The sequence below is a fragment of the Marmota flaviventris genome, chromosome 3 (assembly GCF_047511675.1).
Source record: "Marmota flaviventris isolate mMarFla1 chromosome 3, mMarFla1.hap1, whole genome shotgun sequence".
NCBI classification, from domain to species: Eukaryota; Metazoa; Chordata; class Mammalia; order Rodentia; family Sciuridae; genus Marmota; species Marmota flaviventris.
Genome location: NC_092500.1, coordinates 114754121 through 114781116, shown reverse-complemented (window position 1 = coordinate 114781116; position 26996 = coordinate 114754121).

The following is a 26996-nucleotide window of genomic DNA, read 5'->3' as shown; positions in this document are numbered from 1 at the left end:
ATAACCATAGCTCTACTCCTAAAACTATCACTAATTCTAAATCTACACCAAATCTAAACCTAAACTAACCGTTTCCTTTACCTTAGCCCTAACCCTAACATTAATGGTAACCCTAACCCTAACTCTAACCCTAATCTTAAACGTACCATAATCCCATCCCTTGTCCTAACCCTAAACCTAGACCTCACCCTAGATCAAAACTTAACCTTTATGCTAAACGTAACTCTAAACCTAAACCTAACCCTAATTTAACACTAACTCTAACCATAACTCAAGGCATATTCCTAACCATAACACTAGTACTAATCTAATCTCTAACCCTATCAATTACCGTAACCATAACCCTTAACCTAATGCTAACCCTAAGCCTAAACTAACCCTATCACTAACGCTAACTGTATCAGTTACCCTAAACCAAACCTGAACCTTAAACCAAACCCTAACTATACACTAACCCTAACCCTAATGCTAATTTGAGCCATAAACCTAAATCCTTACCTAAGCCAAATCCTTATCCTAGTAATTCCCTGAGCTCTAAACCTGACCCTTACCCTAAATATAACCCTTACACTAGACGTAGCCATAAGCCTAACCCTAAAATTATCTTTAACCATAACCTTTGACCTGATATTACCCCTATCACTAATCCTAGCCCTGAATATAAAACAAACACTAGCCCTCATCCTAGCCCTAAACTTTGCCTTAATCATAACCCTAACCTCAACCCGAAACCTAACTGTAACTCTAACCCTCACTCTATGTCTAAACCAAGCTATAATGCCATTCTTTATCCTAAACTTAAACCTAACCCTATCCTTAATGCTAGGCCTAAGCTGAACAATAACCCTATCTCTAATCCTAGCCCTAATTACCCCTATGCAAAACCCTAACTCTAATTTTAGCCCTATCACTGACTCTAAATCTTACACTAGCCCTATCCCTAGTTCTTACCCTATCCCTTACCATAACTCTAACTCTGGCCCTAACCCTTGCCCTATCATTAATTCTAGCCTAATCATAGATCTAAACCAAACTATAAATGTAACCCTAACCCTAAGTCTAAGCCTAAAACTAATACTAGCCCTAACCCTAAAAATAATTGTAAAACTAGCCCTAACCCTAATCCTAGGACTAAAACAAAACCGAGAAATAGACCTAACCCTAAACCTTAACTTAAACCAAACCCGAAACTACTATAAGTACTAATCCTAGCCCTAATTGAGTCCTAACCGTAAGCTTAAATCTAGCCCTGACCCTGATTCATATCCTAATACTCACCCTAGCTCTAAACATGATGCTAAACTTAAACCAAACCCTAACGGTAAACCTAGCCCTAATTCAAGTCCTAACTCAAACCCTAAAGCTAACCCTGACCCTGACTCTTATCCTAAAAATAACTCTATCTCTAAATATCACCCTAACCATTAATCTCACACTAACACTAGAACTACCCCTAACCCTAACTCTAAAGCTAACCCTAATTGTAACCCTGGTTCTTACTTTACCTATTGCCCTAACCCTAGCCCTAACACTAACACAAAAACTAGCCCTAATGGGAGCCCTAAACCTACCTTTAACCCTAAACCTAACCCTACCCCTACCCCTAACACTAGATTTAACCCTATCCCTAAACCTAAGAAAACCCCTAACACTAATGGTATCCCTAGACCTATCCCTAATACTCAGGATAATGAAAACTCTCCCCATATTAATAGTCCTAATCCTAGCCCTCCTTCTAGCTCAAACCTTATCCCAAACCTTAACCATAATCTTCACCCTTATTGTGACCATAACACTAACCTAGGTCTAAACCTGACTCTAATGCTAGACCAAATCATACCACTAGCCCTACCAGTAAACTTATACCTAAACCAGATCCTATCACTAGCTATAGGCCTAAGCAAAATACTAAATCTAGCATTAACTCTAGCTGTAGAACTACACAAAAACCTAGCCTTAGCCCTAACAATAACCCTTAACTTAACGCAATGACTAACCCTACCCTAGACATAAACCTAGTCCCAATTCTGGCTTTAACCTTAATTCTAACTCTAAACTGAACACTGACCCTGCCTTTAACACTAAATCTATCTCTAAACCTTACCATAACCAAAACCTAAACCTAACACTAGACATAGCCATAACCCTAACCCTACAACTAGCCCTAATCATAATCCTAGCTCTTATATTACTCATAGCTCTAACTCTATGCCTTAAACTAATACAAAACCTAGAGTGAATTCTAGGCCTAAATCTATCACTAAGTGAAACCCCAACCCTAACCCTAGCCCTAACCCTAACCCTAAACCTAACCCTAGCCATAGTCTCAAACTTTATTCAAAGCCTAATCCTACTATAAATATAAACTTAGACCTATACCTTACTCTATACCCTAACCCTAGGCCTAACCCTAAACTTAAACCTAGCCCTAAACCTAGCTCTAAACCTACACCTTACCTAACCCTACACCTAACTGTATTGACAACCTTAGCCTTAACTCTAAAAGTAAACCCAACCCTAATCAGAAAACTATCAATAGACCTAACCCTAAAAGTAACATTCGCCATAGCCCTAAACCTAGCTCAAAACCTTACCCGTACCATAAACCTAAACATAACCATAGCCTTAACATTAATCTTAAAATGAAATCTAACCCTAAACCTAAACATAAACCTACATCTAACCATATCCATTACCCTAACCCTAATGATAACCCTAGCCCTAAACATAACTCTAACCCCACACCTACCATAATCCGGTCCCTAGACCTATGGCTGAAGCTAATCCTTGATCTAGCCCTAGCACTAACACTAGCTCAAACCCTAGCCATTACCCTAAACATAACCCTGGCTCAAACCCTAACCCCAATCCTAGAAATAAACCTAACTGTAACCATAGTACAAACTCTAGCTCTAACTCTAGCCATTACCCTAATCATAACACTAAACCTAATGCTAAACCTAGCCCTAAACCTAACCTTACTCTATCCCTAGCCCTTATTATAACCTGAAGCCTCAACCTAGCCCTAACACTTACTCAATCCCTGACCTTTACCCTTAACCTAACCATTAGAAAATGATAAGCCTAACACTAATTCTAACCCTAACCCTAGCCCTAGCCCTAATCCTAATCTTAAAACTAGATTTAACCTTAGCTCTAACCCCATCAATTACCCTGGCCCTAACCATAAACTTCACAATAACCTTAGCCCTAACCCTAAACCTACTCTAACCTTAACTGTAAAGCTAACCCTAGACCTAACCATAAACCTAAATTGCCATAGTCATAACCCTAGTTCAAAACCTAACAATTATGCTAAACTTATCACTAACCCTAGTCCTAAATCTAAACCTAACCCTAACCCCCCTAACCCGACATCTAAACCTGTCCATACCCTTAACCCTAATGGTAACCCTAATCCTAATCCTAGACCTAATCCTAAACCTAACCCTATCCTTAGCACTAACCCTAGCTCAAACCGTAACCAATAACCTAAAACTAACCCTAGCCTTAACCCTAACCCTAACCCTAAATCTAGTCCTACTCCTAAACATAACCCTAGCCCTAAACCTAGATCTAACCCTATCCATTACCCTTATGATAACCATAAACATAATGCTAACCCTAGGCCTAACCCTAACCCTATCCATTACCCTAAAACTAATCTGAGCCCTAAACCTAACCTGAGGTCTAAACCTAACCTTATCCATTATCCTAACTCTAACTCAAACCTAATGCTAATTTGAGCCATAACCCTAAACCTCAACCTAACCCAAACCCCAAACCTAACTCTCACTATTATAATACCCCTAGCTCTCAACTTGAACCTCACCCTAAACCTAACTCTGACACTAAACCTAGCCAGAAATCTTACCCAGAAACTATTCCTAACATAATCCTAGACCTGATATTAGCCCTAGCCCTAATTCTTGCCATAAACCTAACACAAACGCTAGCCCTCATCCTAGCCCTATAACTAGCCTTGATCCTAACCCAAACCATAACTCTAACCCTATCCCTAATTCTATCCCTCGCCCTAGTTGTGAACCTTGCTATAACCCCATCCCTTCCCCCAAATATAACCCTAACTTTAACTCTAGACATAACCCTTACACTAATACTAGACCTGATCCTAGCCCTAATTTAGCCTTAACCCTACAACTAGCACTAAGATTAATTCTAACTCTCACCCTAGCCCTATTCCTAGATCTAACCCTATTCCTTACCATAACCCTAACACTTGCCCTAACCTTAGCCCCAATACTAGTCCTAGCCCTAACAATAGAACTAACCATAACTCTAAGTCCAGCCTTAACCCTAAGCCTAAAACTCACACTAACACTAGCCCTAACACTAACACTAATCCTAAAACTAGCCCTAATCTAGTTCAAGCCCTAAATCAATACTGAGCCATAGCCCTAACCCTAACCTTTCACCTAAACCAAAACATAACCCTACACCTAGCCCTAAAATCATCCCTAATTCCAGTCCTAACCTAACCCTAAACTAACCTTGAGCCTGACTGTGACCTTACTCTAACCCTAGCTCTAACATCACCTTAAAAGTATACATAACGCTAAAACTAGAACTAGCCCTAACAGTAACCCTAAAAGTAGCCCTAATCATAACTCTAGTTTTTACATTAGCCTTAGCCCTAATACTAGCACTAATCAAACCCAAATCCTAGCCCTAAACTGAGCCCTACACCTCGTTTTAACCCTAACCCTAACACTAACCCTAATCATTACCCTAAACCTAACCCTAACCCTAAAACTGGCCCTAACCCAAAACCTAACCCTAGACTTAATCCTAACCATAATCTTAGACCTAACTCTAGCTCTAATCCTATCCATTACCCTAAACATAACCCTAATCCTAATGCTAACCCTAGCCCTAAACTTAACCCTAATTCTAAACCTAGACCTGACACTAACCCTAACCGTCACACTAGCCCTAACCATAGCTCAAATCCTAACACTTACTCTAAACCTAACCCTAACACTAACCCTAGACCTAACCCTAACCCTAGCCTTAATCCTAAATATAACCCTAGTCCTAACCTATCTATTACCTGAAACACAAGCCTAACCCAAACATAGCTCTAAATATAGTTCTAACCCCACTCATTACCCAAACCCTAACTATAAATGTCATGATAAAACTAGCTCTAACACTAAAACTGTTCTAACCCTAACTGTAAACTTAACCCTTGTCCTAACTCTAAATCTACACTAACCCTAACTCTAAACCTAACCCTAGACCCAACCGTAAACATAACCCTTGCCATAGTCCTAATCCTAGCTCAAATCCTAACAGTTATGGTAAACCTAACACTAACCCTAGTCATAAACATAAATCTAACCCTATCCATTTAGGCTTAACCCTAAACCTATCACTAACACTAAACTTATTCTTACCTAAACCTAACCTGAACACTAACCTAACCTTATCAATTACTCTAACCTTAATCCTAACCCTATTGCTAATTTGAGCCCTAAAACTAAACCAAAACTTAACCCAAACTCTAAACAAGACACTGACTCTAATAACACACCTAGATCTAAACCTGATCCTTTCCCGAAACATAACCCTTAACTAGACCTAGCCATAAAACTAACACTAACAGTATCCCTAACCGTATCCTTAGACTTGACATTAGCACTCTACCTAATTCTTGCCTTAAACCTAACACAAAGCAGAGCCCTCATCCTAGCCCTAAACCTAGCCTTAACCCTAACCTGAACCCGAACCCTAGCCCAAACCCTAATTTCCACCCTTGCCCTAGTTCTGAACCTTTGTAAAAGCACATCCTTTCCCCTATCCCTAACCCTAACACTATCACTAACACTAAACCTAGCCCTAACTCTAGGCCTAATCCTAACACTAACCAAAGCTCAAATCCTAGCCCTAATTTATTGCTAACTGTAAACCTAACTCTAACCTTAGCCCTAAGACTAACACTAACTGTAGCCCAAGACCTATTTCTAGTACCAACCTTATCTATTGTCTAACCCTAACACTAGCCCTAATCTTAGCCCTAAACCTAGCCATAGTCCTAAACCTATAACTAACCCCAACTCTAAATCTACCTAACTATAAACCTAAACCTCACCCTAACACTAGCCCTAAACCTAATTCTGATTATAAAACTAGCCCTCACCCTAGCCAAAGCCCACAAACAAAACTGAGCTCTAGCCCTAATCCTAACCCTTAACCTAAACCAAATCCTAATGCTACACCTAGTCCTAACCCTATCCCTACAACTAATACTGACCCTGACTCTGCTCCTAAAACTAACCCTACCTCTAATATCACGCTAACCCTAAACCTAACCCAAACACTAGACCTAGCCCTAATCCTACCTAAAACTCTCTCTAACTGTAAAGCTAGATCTTACATTAGCCAGAGCCCTAACCCTAACACAAAACCTAGCACTAATCTGATCCTCAACTGTAGCGTTAACACTAACCCTAACCCTAACCCTAACACTAACCAAACCCTAGCTCTAAATATATACCTTACCCTAAGTCAAACTCTCACCCTAATGCTACCCTAGTTCTAACCCTAACCCTTAGCTTACCCCAAACCCTAACTCAATTACTAGTCCTAAACCTAGCCCTAATTCTGTCTCTAAACTTAACCTGAAAACTAAGCCTAACCCTTCCCTTATTCTGACTCTAACACTATCAATAGGCCAAAGCCTGACCTTAACACTAAACTGAACCCTAACACTAGCCCTACTAGTAAACCTATACCTAAAACTAACCATAACACTAGCACTAGACCTAAACTTAATCCTAAATATAGCCATAACTCTAGCCCTAGTCCTAAACAAAAACCTAGCCCTAGCCCTAAAATTACCATTAACCTAAAACAAAGACTAACCCTAGCAGTAGACTTAAACCTAGTTCTAATTCTGACCCTAACCAAAACCCAATGCTAGCTCGAACAATGATGCTTATGCTAACACAAACCCTAGTTCTAAACCTTATCCCAACCAACAACTTAAACCTAACTCTAGACATATGTATAACCCTAACACAAAAAAATAGCCATAACCATTACCCTAACTCTTACATTATCCATAGCCATGACACTAGCCATAAACCTCACACAAACCTAGTCCTAATACAAGCCCTAAACCTAGACCTAAGCATAACTTTAACCCTAACCATAGCACAAACTCTAAACCTAATCCTTGCCCTAGATCAAACCCTAGCTGAAAATCTAACCCTTACTCTAAACATAACCCTAGCTCTAACGCTAACTCTAACCCTATCCCTCATCCTAAATGAAAGCAGCCCAAATCCCAGCTCTAACTTTATACATTACCTTAGACATAAACTTAAATCTAATGCTAAACCTAGCCCTAAACCTAACTGTAGCCCTGAATCTAACCATAACCCTCGCCCTAGCCCTAACCCTAGCTCAAACCCTAACATGTACACTAAAACTAACCCTAACACTAGCCCAAGTTGTAATCCAAACCCCAGCCCTAATCCTAACCTTAACCTAAGCCCTAACACTAGCATTATACATATTCATTACTCTAAATATAAGCCTAAACCAAATACTAACCCTAGGCCTATCCCAAACCCTATCCCTAACACTAACCCTATATATTACTCTAAACCTAACCTAAACTGTAAACCTAACTTTATCCATTACTCTAACACTAAACCTAATCCTAATGCTAATTTGAGCCCTAACCTTAAACCTTAACCAAAACCAATCCTTAACCCATACTCTGTCCGTAATAATAACCTAGCTCTATACCTGACCCCTATGCTAAACCTAACCCTTACACTACACCTAGGCATAAACCTATCCCTAACTCTATCCCTAACCATAACCCTAGACCTGATATTAGCCCTAGCCCTTATCCTAGCCCTAACACTAACACAAAACCTAGACTTCATCCTAGCCCTAAACCTATACTTAATCCTAAAGAAAACCCTCACCTATCCCTATCCCTAAATATAACCCTCGCCCTACCACTGAACCTAGCTATATAACCCCAACCCTTCCCCTAAAACTAACCCTAACCTTAGCCCTAACCATACATGAAACCCTAACATGAATCATAGTGGTAATCCTAGCTCTATTTGAACCCTAACATTAACCCTACCCCTAAACCTAGCCATTGTTCTAACCCTAAATCTTAACCTAAACCAAACCCTAACTCATAACTAGACATAACCCGAGTTCAAATTCAAGTCTAGGCCTAAAACTAACCCTCACCCTGACTCATATCCAAACACAAACCCTACCTCTAAATATCACCCTAACTCTGAAACTAATGCTAACACTAGACCTAGCTGTAACCCTAACGCTAAAACTAATCCTAATTGTAACCCTAGTTCTTACATTGGCCTTAGCCAAAACGTAGCACTAACTCTAACACAAAAATGGCCCTAATCCGTGCCCTAAAACTAGATTTAACACTAACCCTAACCCTAAAACTAGCCCTAAACCTAGCCCTAATCCTAGCCCTAACCCTATCTCTAACCCTATCCATTACCCCAAAGAATCCCTATTCATAATGCTAACTCTAGTCCTAATCCTAATCCTTAGCCAATCCCAAACAATAACCCTATTACTAGTCCTAACACTAGCCTCATTCTAGATCTAACCCTTACCTAAAACCTCACCCTAACCTTCACCCTGATTATGACCCAAACACTAATTATAGGTCTATATTTGACCCTAAACCGAAACCAAAACATGAATCTAGCCCTATCCAGAAAAGTTATACCTAAACTTAACCCTAACACTATCCCTAGACAAAAACCTAATCCTAAATCTAGCTATTACTCTAGCCCTTGACCTAAACAAAAACATAGTTCTAGCCCTAACCATAACCCTTAACCTAAACCAAACACTAACCCTACCACTAGACCTAACCCTAGTCCTATTTTGGATTTCAACCTAACCCTAACATTAACCTGAACACTGGCCCTGACACTAACATTAAACCTAGCTATAAACCTGACCCTAACCCAAAACCTAAACCTAACACTAGACCTACCGTTAAGCCTAACCCTAAAACTAGCTCTAATCAGAACCCTAGATCTTACATTACACATAGCACTAACCCTAGGCCTAAATCTAACACAAAACTTAAATAACCCTAACCCTAATTGAGGCCTAAACCTACACTAAGCATAACCCTCACCCTAACCCTAACCTCAGTCCTAACCCTAAAACCTAACCCTCACCTTAGTCCTAACCCTAGCTCAAAGACTAACCCTTAGCCCAAACATAACCCTAGCACTATCCCTAACCATAACCCTAACCATAGCCCTAATCCTAACCTTAACCCTAAACCTAACACTAGCTCTAACCCTAGGCATTAGCCTAACTCTAACCCTAACCCTAATAATAACCCTATCCCTAACCCTAACCGAAACCCTAACCCAAATCATAATCCAATCCCTAGACCTAACCCTAAACCTACAACTTGCCATAGCCTTAACCCTAACTCAAAACCTAAATTTTACCTTAAAACCAACAGTAAACCTAGCCCTAAAAGTAAACTTAAATCTAAACCTAACCTTAACCATAAAACTAACCTTACATCTAACCCAATCTATTACCCTAAACCTAATGCTAACCCTAATGAAAACCCTAGCCCTAACCCTATACTTAACCCTGACCATAACACTAAGCCTAACCATCGTCCTAGGCCTAACCCTAGCACAAAACCTAACCTTTACCCTAAATCGAACTCTAACCCTACCCTAAGCTAGGGTTAATAGCCCTAACTCAAAACATAACCTAACTCTAGCCCTAAACCTAACCTAACCCTAGCCCTAACCATAGCTCTAACCCTATATATTATCCTTATGATAACCCTAATCCTAATGCTAACCCTAGGCATAACCCTAACCCTTTTGCTTACCCTAAAGCTCTCCATTGCCCTAAACCTTCCCTGAAACCTAAACTTAACACAATCAATTGCCCTAACCCTAACACTAACCCTAATGCTCATTTTAGCCCTATCCCCAAACCTTAACCTAAAACAAACCCTAACCCTGATCCTGACCCTAAAAGTACACCTAGCTCTAAACCTGACCCTTACCCTAAGCCTAAAACTTACACTAGACCTCGACACAAACCTAATCCTAAATCTACCCAAAACTGTAACACTAGACCTGACATAAGCCCTAGCCATAATTCTAGAACTAAAGCTACAACTAATCCTAGGCCTCATCCTAGCCCTAAACTTAGCCTTAATCATAACCCTAATCCTAACCCTAGTCCTAACCCAAATTCTAACCCTCACCCTACCTCTAAACCTAGCTATAACAACATACCTTACCCTAAAATTAACTATAACCCTAGCCTAACACTAGGCCTAAGCTGAAAACTAGCCCTAGTCCTAATCCTAGCCCTAACTTAGCCCTATCCATAAAACTAACCAAAACCCGAGGCCTAAGACTAACTCTACCTCTCGCCCTAATCCTAGCTCTAACTTTTAATTAATTACACTAACACTAACTTATAATTAATTACACTAACACTAACCACAATGCTAATTCGAGCCCTAAATTTAAACTTAACCTATCCCAATCTTCTAACCCAGACCTTGAACCCAGCTGAAAATCTGACCCTAAACCTAAACCTAAACCTTATATTATATGTAGGCATAAACCTAACCCTAAAACTATGTTTAACCATAACCCTAGATCTGATATTAGCCCTAGCCGCAATCCTAGCCCTAAAACTAAAATAAAGCATAGCCCTCATTGTAGCCCCAAACCTGGCCTTAATCATTACCCTAACCCTAACCATAGTCCTAACCCTAATTACAACCTTCACCCTATCTCTAAACCTAGGTATAATGCCATTCCTTACCCTAAACTTTAATTTAACCCTAACCCTAACTCTAGGACTAAGGTGAACACTAATTGTAGCCCTAATCCTAGCCTTAATTTAACCCTATCCCTAACCCTAACCCTAACCCTAGCCCTAAGACTAACTCTAACTCTCACAGTAGCCCTATCCCTTCTTCTACCCCTATCCATTACCATAATCCTAAACCTATCCCTAAACATAGCCATAACCATTGCCAAATCCTTATTTCTAGTCCTAACCCTAGATCTAACCTTAACTCTAAATCTAACCCTAACCCTAAGCCTAAGCCTAACATTAACACTAGCCCTAGCCCTAACACTAATCATAAAACTAGCCTAACACTAATCCTTGCAGTAAAACAAAACTGAGCAAAAGCCCTAATGTGGTGAGCCGTTCCTATAGACCGTGGCCGCCATTAGAAGATGGCGCCGGCTTCCACTGTGGCCTGTGATAAACAACTCCTTTTTTGGAGAGTTGGCACGTAATCCCTTATCACCCTATGAGAAAGCTCCACGTGGCAGCTTTGCATTGGGGCTTGAGATGCTTTATTAAGGCTGGGAGGGGCATCCGGGAGAGAGAAGAAGAAATATCAAGGACCTGAATAAACTGCTGAAAGAAGATTCCTGAGTTGCGTCTTCCTTGCGGGCAAGGGGTCGCGACAAGTGGTGCCGAGACCCGGGAACCAGAACTTTCAGCAGTCAGGGGTGGTGCACCGGTTAGTCCCAGGTAAGTGGGATCCGTGACCAAAGCGGGGCAGCTCCTCTGTAAAGAAAGAGAGAGCATTACATTGTATTGCAGCTGCACTGTGTACTTTCGCTTCTACTTTCGCTTTTGTTTTCTGTGTTTCTTTTGTTGTGTCATTTCACTTTTGTTTTTTGTGCTTCTTTTGTTGTTGTGTCATGGGTGCCGCATCTTCAAGTCCGCTTCTCCTGGCCCTAGATGGCCTGTTACGTTCCAAGGGCCTGGAAGTGAAACATAGTACTTTACAGAGATTTTTACAGAAGATAGATATCGCTGCACCGTGGTTTGCATTTTCGGGCAGCCTTACTGTACCTAGTTGGGATAAATTAGGCAAAGATCTTGACTTTGCTTCTGAGCAGGGCATATTAGAGGGTGGGGTGATACCCCTTTGGAAAATGGTCCGTAGTTGCCTTACAGATGGTAAATGCCAAGAAGCTGTGAGTGAGGGTCAGGCCGTTCTTGAACAACTACATGAGGAAAAATCTGAAGGGTCACATAGTGAAATGGCAGAGAGTATCAAAAGTAACAGTAGTGAGAAGGCAAAAGAGCCTGAAGATAAAAATAGGAGAAGGCTCTATCCAGACTTGACCGAATTAAAAACGCCTGAGAACACAAGCGACTCAGAGAGTTCTGAGGACCTTGATATATTGTTACAACAACTACATAAGATAAAAATGAAAAAGAAGAAAAAGGAGACACAAGGCACGCATGCCTACTGTAAGAAGGGGGAGGAATCTAATATTGGTCAACAGAATTCTGAGGAGGAGGAGGTTGAAAATTTAGAAGAAGATATGGTGCCTGTTGCCCCACCCCCGTATGTGGGGGGGGAGCCAAGGTTCTGGGAGATCTTTTCATGCGCAAGTTTGGAGGACAGTTAATACAGATATGGGACTTGCGTACCCGGTGTTTCAGGACAATAATAGGGGAAGATATCATGAGCCTTTAGACTTTAAGATAATTAAAACCTTGGCAGAATCCGTCCGCACTTATGGCATAGATGCCGCTTTCACTCTCACTCAGGTGGAGGGACTTACTAGATTTTGTATGACTCCCTCAGATTGGGCTAGTCTAGTCCGCGCTTGTGTTTCCCCAGGGAAATATTAGGAGTCCAAAGTTGGCTGTTTAATGTTTCTGGCACTACCCATGACTCGGAGCGAGGTAGGAGGCTTAAAATTTTTGCAAATAATTCACAATTATCTAATGCTACATTACCCTCCACAGCAGTCTGTCTCCAATCTCCGTTCCTGTTTATTTGGGCTAATGTTACATTACAGGGGATGCTTAATTGTTCTACTGTTACTTGCTACTTGTCTGAGTGTTGGAATGGCTCCTGGACTATGGCAGTGATTATGAAATTTCCAACCTTTGTCCCGATCCCGGTTACTGCAGATCCAGAATCCTTTCCTATTGTTGAATTGATTAGAACCTGTAGAGATTTTGGAATTACGGCAGCTATAGTGACAGCTGTGGCAGTGTCTGCTGATGCAGCGGTTACGGCTGGAGTAGCCATGGCCAGCCAAGTACAAACTGCTGCCACTATTAATCAGGTTATTCAACAAACTTCCACCATACTTGAATCCCAAAATACAATTAATCAACATATTTTGTCAGGGATTTTAGCTGCCAACCAAAGAATAGATTTACTCCAAGCTCAGGTAGAAGAATTGGCTGACTTGGTGCTTTTGGGTTGTGTTGACCAACGTGCACATTTATGCATAACCTCTGTCAGATTTAATGATTCCAGGAATGCCTCCTGCATCATTGGTGAATATTTGGCCGGAAATTGGTCCATGGCAGCTGAAGACTTGATCCAGTCTCAACTAACTCAGATTGCTGTTTTGAATAGTACCCGTGTCAATCCCGTGACTTTGGGTCAATTCACCGATTGGATATCTTCTGCTTTTTCCTTCTTCAAAGAGTGGGTGGGGGTAGGCATTTTTGGTGCAATGTGTTGCTTCGGTGTTCTACTTTGTTTGTGGCTTCTCTGTCGCCTTAAAGCTCGCCATGCGCAAGAGAAAGCTATGATTGTACAAGCTCTTGCAGCTTTAGAAAATGGCATTTCTCCACAAATCTGGCTTGCACATCTTAAACAGTGATTTCTGGGCATGGCCATTGCACCCCAAGTTAGTTTCACATTGCACTGGGATTGGCATGTCCTCTTCTTTATGCTCTCCTGGTACTGAATAGCCCTTGCACTCTGCAGGTCTTGTTACCATTGCACGCAGATGGGTTTCAGGACTGGTCTTTCTTCTCGGCTACAGACTCTTTACCTTCCTCTGGGGCTTAGGGATTGTGTTGCCAGCTTAAATTTTGTCATCATTACCAGGCTACCTGTGTTATCCTACTTCTCATCGTCGTCACGATGCAGGATGCGAGGCAAGGCACTGCACTTGAGTGATCCCTCAACGGACCTCAAGGAAAGCATGTCCTATTGCATGCGGTTTTGACGTCCACGCCCCGCCCTACGAAAAAAGGCGTCGGCTGATATGGGATCAGGTCTGGGAAAGGCGCCTCCTTAGGACTGAACCATACATTGAAGCCACTTCTGCACAGTGGGATAGGACCTCTACTTTCGCCTGCATTGTTTTATAAAACAGAAGGGGAACTGTGGTGAGTCGTTCCTATAGACCGTGGCCGCCATTAGAAGATGGCGCCGGCTTCCACTGTGGCCTGTGATAAACAACTCCTTTTTTGGAGAGTTGGCACGTAATCCCTTATCACCCTATGAGAAAGCTCCACGTGGCAGCTTTGCATTGGGGCTTGAGATGCTTTATTAAGGCTGGGAGGGGCATCCGGGAGAGAGAAGAAGAAATATCAAGGACCTGAATAAACTGCTGAAAGAAGATTCCTGAGTTGCGTCTTCCTTGCGGGCAAGGGGTTGCGACACCCTAACCCTAAACCTTAACTTAAACCAAACCTTAACACTACACCTAGACCTTACCCTAGCCCTAATTCGAGTCCTATTCTTAACCTTAATACTATCCCTAAATCTGACTCATATCCTAACACTCACCCTAGCTCTGAACACCACCCTAACCTTAAACCGAATCCTTACAGTAATCCTAGCCTTAATTCTAGTACTAACTCTAACCCTAAAACTAAACCTGACCCTGACTATTAACCTAACACTAACACTAGCTCTATATTTTACCCTAACCTTAAACCGAATCCTAAAACTAGAGGTTTAACCCCTAAACATAACCCTAAAACTAACCCTTAAAACCATAGTTCTTTTTTTAATTGGTTGTTCAAAACATTACAAAGCTCATGACATATCATCTTACATACATTTGATTCACGTGGGTTATGAACTCCAATTTTTACCCCAAATACAATTTGCAGTTTCACATCGGTTACACATCCATGTTTTTACTTAATGCCTTATTAGTGACTGTTATATTCTGCTACCTTTCCTATCCCCTACTATCCCCCTCCCATCATCTCTCTCTACCCCATCTGCTGTTATTCAATTTTCTCCCTTGTTTTTTTTTTTTTTTCCCCACTTTTCCCTCACAACCTCTTATATGTAATCTTGTGTAACAATGTGGGTCTCCTTCCATTTCCATGCAGTTTCTCTTCTCTCACCCTTTCCCTCCCACCACTCATCTCTGTTTAATGTTAATCTTTTCCTCGTGCTCTTCCTCCCTGCTCTGTTCTTAGTTGCTCGCCTTATATCAAAGAAGACATTTGGTATTTGTTTTTTAGGGATTGGCTAGCTTCACTTAGCATAATCTGCTCTAATGCCATCCATTTCCCTGCAAATTCCATGATTTTGTCTTTTTTTAGTGTTGGGTAATACTCCATTGTGTATAAATGCCACATTTTTTTATCCATTCATCTAATGAGGGGCATCTAGGTTGGTTCCACAGTCTAGCTATTGTGAATTGTGCCTATATGAACATTGATGTGGCAGTATCCCTATAGTACGCTCTTTTAAGTTCTTCAGGGAATAGTCCAAGAAGGGCGATAGCTGGGTCAAATGGTGGTTCCATTCCCAGCTTTCCCAGGAATCTCCATACTGCTTTCCAAATTGGCCGCACCAATTTGCAGTCCTACCAGCAATGTACAAGAGTACCCTTTTCCCCACATCCTCGCCAGCACTTGTTGTTGTTTGACTTCATAATGGCTGCCAATCTTACTGGAGTGAGATGATATCTTAGGGTGGTTTTGATTTGCATTTCTCTAACTGCTAGAGATGGTGAGCATTTTTTCATGTACTTGTTGATTGATTGTATGTCCTCCTCTGAGAAGTGTCTGTTCAGGTCCTTGGCCCATTTGTTGATTGGGTTATTTGTTATCTTGTTGTTTAATTTTTTGAGTTCTTCCTATACTCTGGATATTAGTGCTCTATCTGAAGTGTCAGGAGTAAAAATTTGTTCCCAGGATGTAGGCTCCCTATTTACCTATCTTATTGTTTCTCTTGCTGAGAAAAAAACTTTTTAGTTTAAGTAAGTCCCATTTGTTGATTCTAGTTATTAACTCTTGAGCTATGGGTGTCCTATTAAGGAATTTGGAGCCCGACCCCACAATATGTAGATCGGAGCCAACTTTTTCTTCTATCAGATGCAGAGTCTCTGATTTTATATCAAGCTCTTTGATCCATTTTGAGTTAACTTTTGTGCATGGTGAGAGAAAGGGGTTCAGCTTCATTCTGTTGCATATGGATTTCAAGTTTTCCCAGCACAATGTGTTGAAGATGCTATACTTCCTCCATTGCATGTTTTTGGCCCCTTTATCAAATATAAGAAAGTTGTAATTTTATGGATTGGTCTCTGTGTCCTCTATTCTGTACCATTGGTCCACCCGCCTGTTTCAGTACCAGTACCATGCTGTTTTTGTTACTATTGCTCTGTAGTATAGTTTGAAATCTGGTATTGTTATACCTGCAGATTCACACTTCCTGCTTAGAATTGCTTTTGCTATTCTGGGTCTTTTTTTTTTTCCAAATGAATTTCATGATTGCTTTATCTATTTCTACAAGAAATGCTGATGGGATTTAGATTGGCATTGCATTAAACCTGTAGGGAACTTTGGGTAATATCACCATTTTGATGATGTTACTTCTGCCTATCCATGAACAGGGTATATTTTTCCATCTTCTAAGATCTTCTTCTATTTCTCTCTTTAGGGTTCTGTAGTTTTCATTGTATAAATCTTTCACCTGTTTTTTTAGGTTGATTCCCAAGTATTTTTTTTTTTTTTTTGAGGATATTGTGAATGGGGTGGTTGTCCTCATTTCCATTTCAGAAGATTTGTCACTGATATACAGGAATGCCTTTGATTTATGTGTGTTGATTTTATATCCTGCCACTTTGCTGAATTCATTTATTAGTTCTAGTAGTTTTTTTGTAGACCCTTTTGGATCTTCTAGGTATAGAATCATATCGACCACAAATAGTGATAATTTAAGTTCTTCTTTTTCTATTTTTATGCCTTTAATTTCTTTTGTCTTTGTAATTGCTCTGGCAAGTATTTCAAGAACTAAATTGAATAGAAGTGGTGAGAGAGAGATCCCTGTCTTGTTCCAGATTTTAGAGGGAATGCCTTCAGTTTCTCTCCATTTAGAATGATGCTAGCCTGAGGCTTAGCATATATAGCTTTTACAATGTTGAGGTAAGTTCCTCTTATACCTAGTTTTTCTAGTGTTTTGAACATAAAGGGATGCTGTACTTTGTCGAATGCTTTTTTTGCATTTATTGAAATGATCATATGGTTCTTATTTTTAAGTCTATTGATGTGGTGAATAACATTTATTTATTTCTGTATATTGAACCAACCTTGCATCCCAGGGGTGAATCCTACTTGATCATGGTGCACAATTTTTTTGATATGCTTTTGTATTTAATTTGCCAGGATTTTATTGAGAATTTTTGCATCTAAGTTCATTAGAGATATTGCTCTGTAGTTTTCTTTCTTTGAAGTGTCTTTGTCTGGTTTCGGGATCAGGGTGATGTTGGCCTCATAGAATGTATTTGGAAGAGCTCCTTCTTTTTCTATTTCTTGAAATAGCTTGAAAAGTATTGGTATTAATTCTTCTTTGAAGGTTTTTTAAAACTCCGCTGTATACCCATCCGGTCCAGGGCTTTTCTTGGTTGGTAGTCTTTTGATGGCTTCTTCTATTTCCTCCTTTGTTATTGGTCTGTTTATATTGAATGTCCCTTCCTGAATCAATCTGGGCAGATCATATGACTTAAGACATTTATCGATATCTTCACTATCTTCTATTTTATTGGAATACAGGGTTTTAAAATACTTTTTAATTATAATCTGTATTTCTGTAGTGTCCGTTGTGATATTGCCTTTTTCATCCCGTATGTTAGTAATTTGAGTTCTCTCTCTTCTTCTCTTCGTTAGCATAGCTAAGGGTCTCTCGATCTTATTTATTTTTTCAAAGAACCAACTTTTAGTTTTATCAATTTTTTCAATGGTTTTTTGTTTGATTGTTTGTTCAATTTCATTGATTTCCACTCTGATTTTAATTATTTCTTGTCTTCTACTACATTTGCTGTTGTTTTGCTCTTCCTTTTCTAGGGTTTTGAGATGAAGTGTGAGTTCAATTATTTGTTGTTGTTTTTCCTTTTTTTGAGGAATGAACTCCAGGAAATGAATTTCCCTCTTAAAACTGCTTCCATTGTGTCCCATAGATTCTGATATGTTGTGTCTGTATTGTCGTTTATCTCTAAGAATTTTTTTTTATTTCCTCCTTTATATATTCTGTAACCTATTGATCATTCAGTAACATATTGTTCATTTTTCAGGTGATGCAGGAATTTTCCTTCCTTCTTTTATCATTGATTTCCAGTTTCACTCCATCATGATCAGATAAGATGCATGGCATTATCTCCACATCTTTATATTTACTAAGAGTTGCCTATGGCATAATATATGGTATATCTGTGAGTAGGATCCATGTGCTGCTGAGAAGAACGTGTATCCACGTCATGATGGTTGATATATTCTATATTTGTTGGTTAAGTCTAGGTTATTGATTGTATTTTTGAGTTCTATTGTTTGTTTATTCAGATTTGTCTGGAGGATCAGTCTAATGGAGAGAGCAGTGTGTTGAAGTCACCCATAATTATTGTGTTGTGGTCCATTTGACTCTTGAACTTGAGGAGCATTTGTTTTATGTATGTTGCAGCACCATTATTTGGTGCATACATATTGATAATTGTTATGTCTTCTTGATGGATGGTTCATTTTATCAGTATATAGTGTCCTTCTTTTTCCCTTTTGATTAACTTAGGTTTGAAGTTGATTTTATTTGATATGAGTATGGCCACTCCTGCTTGCTTCCGAGGGCCATGTGAGTGGTATGATTTTTCCCAACCTTTCACCTTCAGCCTGTGTATGTCTTTTCCTATAATATGAGTCTCCTGAAGGCAGCATATTGTTGGATCTGTTTTCTTTTTTTTAATCCAGGTTACTAGCCTATGTCTCTTGATTGGTGAATTTAAGCCATTAACATTTAAGGTTACTATTGAAATATGGTTTGTACATCCAGTCATGTTTATTTATTTATTTATTCATTTATTTTAGTTTGGCTATGTTTTTCATCTTTGGTTATTTTTCTCCCCCTTTACTGAGATACCACCCACTGTTAGTTTTGGGTGCTATTTTTCAATTCCTCTTCTTGTAGTATTTTGCTCAAAATGCCTTGCAGTGCTGGTTTTCTGGCTGCAAATTCGTTTAACTTTTGTTTATCATGAAATATTTTAATTTCATTGTCAAATCTGAAGCTTAATTTTGCTGGATACAGTATTCTTGGTTGGAATCCATTATTTTCAGAGTTTGAAATACTTTGTTCCAGGATCTTCTTGGTTTCAAAGTCTATGATGAAAAAATCAGCTGTTAACCTCATTGGTTTACCCCTGAATGTAATCTGCCTCCTTTCTCTCATAGCTTTTAATATTCTCTCTTTGTTCTGTATGTTGGATATCTTCATAATTATGTGTCTTGGAGTTGGTCTATTACGGTTTTGAATGTTTGGGGTCCTGTAGTCTTTCAGGATTTGGCAATCCATTCCATCTTTCATATCTGGGAAGTTTTCTAAGATCATTTCATTCAAGAGATTGTTCATTCCTTTGGTTTGAACCTATATACCTTCTTCTATCCCAATGACTCTCAAGTTTTTTTTTTTTTTTTTTTTTTTTTTATGACATCCCATATCTCTTGTATGGATTGCTCATGATTTTTTTTAACATCTTTTCTGCATTGACTATATTGTTTTTGAGTTGATAAACTTTGTCATCATTATCTGATGTTCTGACTTCTATTTGATCTAGTCTCTTAGTAATATTCTCATTTGAGTTTTTAATTTGGTTTATGGTTTCCTGCATTTCTAGGATTACTGTTTGATTTTTTTTAAATCTCTACCTTCTGGTAGAGTTCATTCTATGCAATTTGAATTTGCTTATGCAATTCAATTTCAAAATATTCTTTCATTGTTTCGACTTGCTGTCTCATGACTTTTTTAAGATTCCATTCCATCTGAGTCAGGTATGCCTTGAGTTCTTTCTCTGTCCACTTTTCTGATGCCTCTAGGTTCTCCTGTAGATTTGTTGTCCTGCATTGTTTGTATTCCTTTTTTCCCTTGTTTTTTCATGTTGTTCTCATTAATTTCCAATTCTGTTTAACTGTTGTGTTTCTGTTTTCTCCTATAAAATTGTTTTGGTTTTGTATAGATCTGTGGTCTCTCCTTTGTGGTGGGAGACTATGCCTAAAAATGTTGGGCTTTATTGTACTTTAAAGCTGATTCATTCAATTCATACAAGGCTTCTGGATTCTATATACATATAGTGATTTGTTGTTTGGTCTTAGAACTTTAAGTTTAGGTTAGGTGCTATGATGGTTTGAGGGTTAGTATGCCTTGGCTACTTTGGAAGATTGCTCTACTGAAGTGGGATATTAACAGGTGATTTGATCAGGGTGTTTGGTAATAGCTAGGTATCTAGGAGCACTATAGAAAGCCTCAAAACATTCACCTATTTGCATTTAGACAATTACACGTAATGGAAGACGTAATGCTTGGGATGAATGTTGGGGGGTAGGGGAAGGAATGTGCTCTTAAAAAGAAAGAAGGAGAGAGATAGGTAGTGTAGAGGAGAATGGAAAGAACAATAAAACTTGAAAAGGGAAAAAAATAAAGAATGAAAAGGGGAGAAAAGTAAAATAATAAAAAAAAATGAGACCTTAGAGATCCATTTTCTTCTCTTCCAATAGGCGGAGCTGTGCCCTATGAGCCGAGCTTCTGCCCTCTATGTGCTGAGAGCAATCCCTGTAAGGCAGCTCCGGGAAGTCTCTCAATCCTGTTAGTCCAGAGCCGTTTCATTTCTCCAGCCCCTCCCCCAATTCCTCCTGCCAGCCAGCCAGGTCCTGCTCACCAGAGGCGGTTCCCCAAGGATCTGGTTACACTTGCAGCGCCACCACGTGCCCTATTTCCCAAATGACTGAGCACTCTCTCTTTCATTCATCTAAGCCCCAGTGCTATGGAGCAGTTATCTGGGAATCAACAGTTTAATTTTTCCGGACCCCTTTGGTGGGCACGCCCTTGGAAACTGGCAGCTAAGACCTTGGGTGTTGCCGCTGGTGGTAAGGAGAGTTGGGGATTGAGAATCCCCTCTGCTTCCCTCGGCCCCTACAGTTACATCCACTCTGCTTTCGGTAGGAGAGGGTTGGGAGTGCCCTCTGCTTCCCTCCGCCCCTACCGTCAAGCGCACTCCATTGGCGGTCGGGGGAGTTGGGGTGGGGAGTCTTTTCTGCTTCCCTCCGCCCCTACAGTCACGCCCACATCACTGGCAGTAGGGGGAGTTGGGGGTCGGAGTCCCTCGGACCCTACAGCCACACCCACAGAGAGATTTTTGAGATTTCCTAGCTGTTTGTATCTGGTGGGGGTGGGAGTCACACACCTGCTAAAGTGGATTCCCCTGGGAAGGAATCTTGTCGGCCAAACTCTGGTGACGTCACCTTTCTACTGTGGCGGGCCCCAGGCTCCTTGCCGGAGTGTCCGAAGGGAGGGGTGGGACTGGCATGTCTCTGGTCTGACCCAATCTTGGTTGGTTTTGGTTCCCGGTTTGCTATTTCATGAAGGCTTGGTTGAAGTCCCTTCTCCGCGCCTGCTGAGCCACACCTCGGAGGTTGGTCGCTGAGCCGCGCTGGCGGTGACTGTTTGCTGAGCCGGGCCAAAACCATAGTTCTTACATTAGCCATTGCTTTAACCATAGCCATAACCTTAACACAAAAGTAGCCCTAATCTGAGCCCTAAACCTAGCTTTAAACTTAACCCTAGCCCTAACCCTAGGTCTAACCCTATCCGTAACCCTATGCCAAACCCTAAACCTAATGCTAATAATAATCCTAATTCTATTCCTCAACCTAACCCAAACCTTAACCCTATTAGTTGTCCTAACCCTAGCCCACATTCTAGCTCTAACCATAATCCAAACCCTAACCCTAACTCTGACCCTTATTCTGACCCTAACACTAATCATAGGTCTAAACCTGAACCTAACCCTAAACTGAACCCTAACATTAGCCCTATTGGTAACCTTATACCTAAACCTAACCCTAATACTAGACCTAGAAATAAAACTTATCCTAATCTATCCTTAACTCTATCCCTAGACCTAAAGAAAAACTTAGCTCTAGCCCTAATAATTACCCTTAGCCTAAATCCAAAAATTAACCCTTCCACTAGTCTTAACCCTAGTCCTAATTCTGGCTTTCCCATTAACCTTAACCCTAAACTGAACATTGACCTTGACACTAACAATAACCCTATCTCTAAACATCACCCTTACCCTAAACCTAACCCTAAAACTATACTTAGCTCTAACTTTAACCCTAAAACTAGCCCTAATCATAACAAATTCTTACATTTGCCATAGCCCTAACCTATTGCAATACCTAGCCCTAACCCAAGCCCTACCCTAGCTTTAACATACAGCTAACCATAACCCTAAACTTAGCCCTAACCCTCTACCTAGTCCTAAACCTAGACCTAATCCTAAGCATAACACTAGCCCTACCACATTACCCTAATGATAACCCTAACCCTTATTCTAACCCTAGACTGAACCCTAATCCTATAATTTACCCTAACCCTATCCCTTACCCTACACTTAACCTGAACTCTAAACCTAAAACTATCATTAACCTATCCCTATCTGTAATGATAACGCGAGCCTTAACCCTAAACCTTAATCTAATAAAAACCATATCCTGACCATTACCCCAATGATACCCATAGCTCTAAACCTGACCCTAACAAGAAACCTAACCCTTAAAATAGACCTAGCTATAAACCTAACCCTAAAACTCTCCCTAACTGTAACCCTAGACCCGACATTAGCCTTTGCTCTAATCCTAGTCATAATCCTAACACAAACCTTAGCCGACATTCTAGCTATAAACCTCGTCTTAATCATAAATGTAACTATAACCAAACCCTAATTCTAATCCTCAGCCTAGTGCTAAAAGTAGCTGTAATTACATCCCTTAATGTAAACCTAACCCTAACCCTAACACTAAACCAAGCCCTCAACCTAGACCTAACCATAACAATAACCCTAGCCCTCAACCTACGCCTAACACTAACACTAAACCTATTCTTAATCACAGCCCTAATTTAGCCCTATCCCTAACCCAACCCTAACCCTAGCCCTAAGACTAACTCAAACTCTTGCCCTAGCCCTATACCTAGTTCTAACCCTATCCCTTACCATCACCCTATATCTATCCCTGAACTTAACCCTAATCCTAGCCCTATCCTTACCCCTAGCTCAAAGCCTAGATCTAAACCTAACTCTAAATCTAACCCTAAACCTAAGACTAAACCTCACACTAACACTAGACCTAATTCTAAACTATCACTAAATCTACCCCTAGCCCTAAAACAAAACCGAATCATAACCATAACCCTACACCTAGCCCTAATCCTATCTCTCATTCTAGTCCTAACCCTAACCTGAAAACTAATCTGGACTCTAAGTCTGACATCAGAACCGTAAATTTAACTCTAACACTAGACATAGCCTATTCCTGGCCCTATCACTAGCTCTAATCATAATGCTACTTTGTATATTAGCCATAGCCTTAACCCTAGACCTAACCTAACACAAAACATAGCCTCAATCCAAGTCCTAAACCTATTTTTAATATGTATTTTTTAGTTTTCAGTGGACACATCATCTTTATTTTATTGGTATATGGTGCTGAGGATCAAACCCAGCGTGCCGCACATGCCAGGCGAGCACGCTACTTCTTGAGCCACATCCTCAGCCACTAAACCTAGCTTTAACCCTAAACGTAAATCTAACCCTAACCCCCAAAAAGCACTAATCCTATACATAAGCCTACCCTAATCTTAGGTCTAACCCTATACATTACCCTAATGATAACTCATTATGCTAAACCTAGGCCTAACCATAACCTTATCCATTACACTAAACCACACCTAAACCTAACCTAACACAAACAAAAGCCCTAAACCTATACATAAACCTACCCCTAATCTTAGGTCTAACCCTATCCATTACCCTAATGATAACAATTATGCTAACCCAAGGCCTAACCATAACCCTATCCATTACACTAAACCACACCTAAACCCTAAACCTAACACTTTCATTACCTCAACACAAATCCCTAATGTTAATTCAGGCCCTAAACATAAACCCTAATCTAACCCAAACCCTCACCTTGATCCTGACCCTAATAATAACCCTAGTTCTAAATCTGACCCTTGGTATACACCTAACCTAACACTAAACCTAACCCTAACTGTAACCCTAGACCTGACATTAGCCTTAGCCCTAATAGTAGCCCTAACCCTAACACAAACATTAGCCATCATCCTGGCCGTAAACCTAGCTTTAATCATAACCCTAAACCTAACCCTAGCCCTAACCCTAATACTAACCTTTGCCCTATCCCTCAAACTAGCTATAACCCAATACCTTACCCTAAATGTAATCCTAACTCCAACCCTAACCGAAGGCCTAAACCTAACACTAACACTACCCTAATTTAGCCCTATCCCTAACCCTATCCCTAATTCTAGCTCTAAGACTAACTCTAACTCTCATACTAGCCTTATCACTAGTTCTAACCCTATCCCTTATCATAATCCTAAACCTAACCCAAAAGTTTGTCCTAACACTTGCCCTACCATTAGCCCTAGCCCTAACCATAGATCAAAACCTAACTCGAAATTTAATCCTAACCTGAAGCCTAAACCTAACCATTATAAATACATTTATATTTAGACTCTATGTCTACAGATGTTTGCTTCAATTATTATTTAGAATATATTCATTAGTTTCATAAAAGGCATACAATTTCTGGTGGTGTATAGAGAACTGAGGGTCAGGGGTAGGATACTATGTTAAGGGGGAAAAGAATGAGGGCATGTGATTAATCTAACTTAGCAAATTTGGAGGAGAACTCTAATGACTAGAAAGGGGGAATTTATGGAAGAAGGTATAAATTCAAACTGCTTATCTGTATTCATAAAATTACCCAATGTATAAATAGAAAAAGTTAGGAGGCTGAATGTGGATAGAGGGAAAAAGAAAAAAGAAGAAAAATAACAAGGAAAGAAAGAAAGAGAGGGAGAAAGAAAATAAGAGCAAATAAAGATGTGGTGAGGTGGGGCCTATGCAATTCCTCTCAATTATACAATTCTAATGATTCAGTTCTGAAAGTCCAATTTCACAGAGAGTTCTTGGTTTCATATATGTTGAGGTTGTGAGGCCAAGAGGGGGAAGGGTAGAGGAGAATGGATGAGAAGAACAAGAAAAGAAAAGTAAGAAAGAAAAAAAAGGCTCTCAGAACTCTGTTTTCTTTTCTTGCATTAGGTGGAGTTTTCTATTCCTAGCTTGAGTCTCTGTGCTCAGGGTGGTGGAGGTAGCCAGGGTGAGAGGGCTTGAGCTTATACCTGGAACCTCTCTATTCTTGGTCTCTGAATTGGAAACCAGGTGCCTATACAGTTGCTGTTCAACATTCATAGCTATACCCCCCAAAAGCTTGTGTGAAAAATCTTGGGTTATCACAGCTGGAGGTAGGAGAGTTGGAAACCTGGTACCTGATAAGCTGCAGAACACAGCTGGTAGCCATGGTCAGTGATAGATGGCGAGTTAGGTAAGAGTTACCTTTGTTTTTTCAAATTTCTATGATACTGTGCAGGATTCATCTTTTTTTTTTTTTTTTGACTATACTCCAAAATATTGGGCCTCCTACATAAAGGGTTTGCTTTCATGAACAGTTTCAAATTTCCTGTTTCTCTACTTTTTTATATGTATGGGTAAATGAAATAAAGCTGGAAATCAAACAGGGTTTGGGCTAGCTGCCCAACACACTCCATCAATTTTCAGTGAGCATAATCTGGTGTTTTCCATGGAAGTAGCCCTAAGATGAAGTAAAAAGTAGCAGCTTTATCTCTGGGTGCATTAGGAGCAAGCAGAAAACCCATGTAATGAAAGAGCTTCACATTTTTTTGGTTGGATTAATTTAATATGTACAGGATTCATCCTTAACCTAGCCTTAATAGGCTCCCCAAGTTTGTGCCTTCAAGGTTCAATGGTTCAGTGTCAGGAACAGTTTGAATTTTTAGGTTTCACTTACTTAGGGCCTATAGGTGTGAATGCAATGGAGCTGGAAATCAAACAGTGTTGTTGCTAGCTGCATGAAACTTCACACACTCAATCAGCCCTCTGTGGGCACTCTTTGGTTTTTCTTTGTGAAAGTACCTTAAGCTGAAGCATGAAAAACAATTTATCCATGAGCCCTTTAAGAAAAAAAAAATATGAATGCACTAAAATACCTCCCCCAATTTTCATTAAATTTCTTTGATACTTCACAAGATTCATCTGTTAAGTTGTGCCTTTAGGCTCCCCAAGTTTGGGACTTCTATGATCATAGGTACTCTAAACAGGTTAGAATTATTTTAGGGGGTGGGGGTTAGATCTAGTGTTAGAGTGAGTTTTGTTTAAATTCATTTGATACTTGGCATAAGTTGTCTTTTACCTAGCCTTAATATTTTCCCCAGTTTTGGGCCTTATCCCTTCAATGGTTTAGTGTCAGGAACAGTTTGTATTTTAAGGTTTCCTTCATTTTGACCTATACGGGTAAATGGAAATGGAACTTGAACTCAAACAGGGTTGGTGCTCGCTGCTGAAAACTGCACACACTCAATCAGTTCTATGTGGGCACTCTGGTTTCTTCCTTGAGAAAGTTTCCCAAAGCTGAAGCATGCAAAATCATCTTTATCCAAAAGTACTGTTGGAAATACAAGGGAAATATACATTTACTGAACTACCTCCCCAAATTATTTGGTCAGATTTCTTTGATATTCCCTAAAACTAACAGAAAAACTAGCCCTAATCTGATTCCTAACCCTA